The 4545-nt window shown below is 34.0% G+C and overlaps 1 pseudogene; it reads right to left on the reverse strand.

Moving 5' to 3' along the window:
• LOC107641403 lies at window positions 775-3056 on the reverse strand (annotated as a pseudogene).

Here is a 4545-nt window from a genome sequence, read left to right on the forward strand (position 1 = left end):
GCCATTAATAATGTAAATAAATTAAATATTTTTATTTTTTATTTTATAACATCCGTTGGTTTTTATTTATTTTTTCATTAATAATTAATTCCTACAAAACCTATCTCATTAATTTTCTCCATAGGATTCAAAGATCTTTTTAAAATAATAAAACGCTTTATTAAATCACAAGATCAAAATTTACTTTACATAAATCTCAAACAAACCCACTCCACAATGTTTTTCTAAAAAAATTAAAAAATTTTTTTTATTTTTATTAAAATATAAATTTATAAAGTACTTTTTTATATAAAAACAAATTGTTAATAAAGTAAATAAACTAATATCTATTAATATTTTTTATTATCTTCAAGGTATTTGAACTCAGGTTTAAGGGTTTGTCGCTGGCCAATGGGTTGCTAAGCGAGATTCGAACCCCCGACACTTGTTTAAGCAGACAAGTGAGCTGACCACTTGACCAACCTAAGTTGATTTACTTTTTTATTTATAGTAAAAAGGTATTTTTAGAATTACAAGTAAATGATAAAAGTTTTAGGGTTTTGTTAGACAATGATTTTTGTGAACAATGGGCTTTAAAATTGGTCCAATAAAGTAAAAAAATACTCCACTATTAGGATAATCATTCACACACCTAATGAATTGAACATCCACCCATTATTAACTATGCATGAGTAAACCGAATCAAAAGGAATAACCATCCAATTAAAAATAATGAACATAATCATCTGCATACCTATTAAACTGAACATCCGACATATATATTGTTCACATTGTTTAGTATTCTTATTGCTTACTTATACTTTTCCAAAGTGTTATGCTTCTACTACAAGTAGTTTTATATATAAATGAAACTGATCTCAAGTTCTCAACTGACCTTGATTTTTTGCTTCAAAGATTTACAAGATGATAATAGCATTTAGCCTTAGCTCCCTAAGAAAGCATCAACCCTCTCATTTGTGGCCCTTGACAAGAACTTCATACAAATAGGTGGCTTAATTCCAGCAAGGGCAAGAACTGAATCTGGCTGAGTCCATATTCCTTCACCACATATCAAACCAGAAGCTACAGCTGCTCCCAAAGTATCTGCTTTGGCCTTGTTAATCTTTTCCCACACAAACAATATCAAACTTCCAACACACATTTCAATGGCAAAGTATGGTCCTATGTAGAAAGGAATGGCCATTGTCATTGGAACTGGTATAAACCTCCCTTTCTTACCCAAGAGATCTTTGATCAAGTTTATTATAATGGCAGAACCAAAGAGAACATAAGAAAGCAATAAGCAATTCTTTGGTAGAATCTTAAAGCCTTATACTCCTAATACTGCCATGTTCCGAAAAACCAATGCATATGGGGCAGGGTATTCACTTGTAACTGTCCCAAGGTCAGGAAATGCATTGTAGAAAATCCAGAAGACACAAGGAGAAACTACACAACCCATGGTTGTACCAATTACTTGGCTTACAAACATGGAGCGAGGCGAAGCAAGGGTGAGGAGCCAGTCTTAAAATCCTGTGTAAGGTCAGAGGCTGTGGAAACAATGTTCATCATCACTCCACAAGATGCAAGGCCAGCTAGAACTCCACCGTGCGACGAACCTGCCCATGCTCCAATTGTGAAGATAGCAATATTTCCATATGTGGATGCCAGTGACCAATCTGTTAGGCCTCAACCATAAGCATTGCAGAATGCCAATGTTGGAGCAGTGAGGTAGATAACAAGTATGTAATACCATTTTAGTTGGTGAAAGATATGGGGCAAAGTGGCTATGGAAATGGCAGCAATAGCAACATAGCCTCCAACTGCGAACCATGTTGGAATCTGATCTTTAAGAAAGAGTTCAGTGCGGCACTGATCATCATAAGATTGCTTAAGACTCAAGGAAGAGTCCTGATCATCAACAGGAAGAACATTTTTCCCTTTGTTTGTGTCGGATATGAGAATACAAACCGAAGAAGGTATGAGTTATCACTTTGAAGAAGTTATATAAACCATCTCTAAGGATCATGCCTATGGATATAAATACCTGAGATCAAGGTGTAAGGTAATCCAATTAGTTGATAGACCTCACTCAATTCCATTGAAAGAATGCTAGTGGGACTAGAGGTTCTTTACAACCGGAAACTTACCCTATAACCTTGGATTCCATGAAGGCTTCCACCACCAAGGTCCTTAGGATACCAATCACCTTCTTTGTTCTCTATGATTGACCACATTATCCCCCAAGAAAAAATTCCTCCAAGGAGCACTGATATATTTATGATGTAGGGGCAAATCATTCCCACTCCAATGTAGGTTACTGAGAAATCAAAGTAAAACCTGAAAACAAGTGGAGATTGGATTAATAACTCTCTAATTGAGGATAGATTATGCAGTTCTCATGTTGAGATAAATAAAATTGATCTAAAATGAAGAGGTGTTAGCAATTAGCATACCTGTTCTGATATGCCTTGAGTCCCAGTGAAGGGAAGGCTTGAAATCCACATTGCTCAGCAGCTGTATAGAACCATTGAAAGAAACCCCAGAAGAAACTGAAACTGAAAAATTTTCCCAATTTCACTTGCTTCCTGAGAAAGAAGAAAAGGACAGGTGATTAATTTTGGAAATTGAACTTTGATGCTGTTATTTCTAGTAAGCTAAAGTCTTTTGAATTGCCTACTTTGCTAGTTTTGCTCCCTGAGGAGTGTGGAAGCTGTTGATGAGATGCGCGGTGGCAGCACCACTTGGATATGTCAACTTGAAGTCAATGATCATAACCTGCAATGAAAACATTAGATGCAAAATTCAATCAAGACAAGAGTAATGGATACTACAATTAATGTTCCAAGAATTAGGCATACCTTTCTTAAAGGTACAACTGAGAAGAGGCCAAGAAAGCTAGCAACAAATAGGAAAGCAATCATCCACCCTAATTTGGGATCCTCAATGAGAATTTTCATTCAGTATTAAAAACAATGATCTGAGATAAGATATAGTATGTTAAAATTTTTTCTGAGTTGTTACTTGAAGCTGATAGAAAACATCAACTTTTTACTCATCTCACCCAAAAAAGTACAAGAAGGCTATTCTATTATAAGCTTTTAGGTTTAGGCATTTTCACATAAACAGTCATTTTAATCAGTGATACTACACAATTAAAATGTTTTAACCAGTGCTATCCATACCAAAACAAAATTATTACACTTGAATACATAAATATTTAGATGTACTCTTAACCTTTCTCTTTGAAGATTTTGCTGTAAAGTTTATCTTATTCAAAAAAAAAAAAAAACACTGAACAAGGGAAATTATCTCACCATTTTATAAGCAATGAAATTAATAGCCAAGGTCAATAATACATAACTTAGTTTGCTTAAAAATGATACTGAAAATTTGAAAATAACTCATTAATTTCTTGTTAATTTTAATGATAAGAAGGACACTGTTAGACTAATCACATATCGAATTTTCAAGGAATGAATGCAATGATGATAGAGTCCAACAACCACTTTAGAAAGAACGTATATCGCTAAAAACTATGCCAGAGGAAGTAACAACACATGTTTGGATGACTGTGTTCTCCTGTATTGTAAAAGGTTGCCTCAACATTCCAAACTTTTCTAAGAACTTAGTCCATGTCTTCAAAAAGAAGAACCCAAGAAGGCCTGCTGAGACGTTCAGCGAAGGTATAATACCGGTTGTGAGGTCGAGCTTCATCACAATGAAGGTGAAGAATAAGCTGAGTGCAATGCTCATGCAAAGGCTCTCGAAGTAAGCTGGTTTCTCCATGATGGCACCACTTTGTGCTGAAACACCCTCTCCACTAAAACCTCCTCTTCTTTTGGCTTCTTGTCATTTTGTTCGAGTTCATTTTCATCATTTGTATGGTCATGAAGAGATTCAAAACGACCCTATCCCGAATCCATTTTTGGCCATTTCTCAGTAGCGACCAAAGGATAGAAGTTGATGAAGAGTGGGAACCAGAGAGAAGAGAAAGGTTGAATTAGTGAATGAATGTAGTTGAATTGATTGAAGTAAATCTCGTTTACATATGCTGCACACTTAATGCTATATATATTACTACATGTTGCAGATGTCAAAAGAGGCAATATATATAACTGGATTAAAGTTTGAATTTCACTTTAGAGAGTAAAGTTTGATCTTCTACCGTTGAATAGTTTCTCTTTCATATTTATTATTGGTCCCACCTATGAAATCAATGGTGAGAGATCACACTTTACTCTCTAAAGTGAAATTCAAACTTTAGAGGATCCAAATCCTATATAACTAAACAGATTCTGTTTTAACAGAATCTTCACTTGGATAAATAGTATTAGTAAGTAAATTATGTCAATTAGTTACTTGTGTTGAACGGAGCCTAATATTAAAAAGCTAGAAGACTAAGAATATATTAAAACACTACCTTCAACTCTGTATTGTTTAGATAGTATAAATTTAAAATGTATACGTGTTGCTTAGAGATATATTATATCATATGTAAATTAATATTAAACTTAGAAATTAATTTGTAAAAAATATTATACAATATATTTATTTAATTTGGCA

Source organism: Arachis ipaensis, chromosome B05, assembly GCF_000816755.2.
Source record: "Arachis ipaensis cultivar K30076 chromosome B05, Araip1.1, whole genome shotgun sequence".
Taxonomy (NCBI): domain Eukaryota; kingdom Viridiplantae; phylum Streptophyta; class Magnoliopsida; order Fabales; family Fabaceae; genus Arachis; species Arachis ipaensis.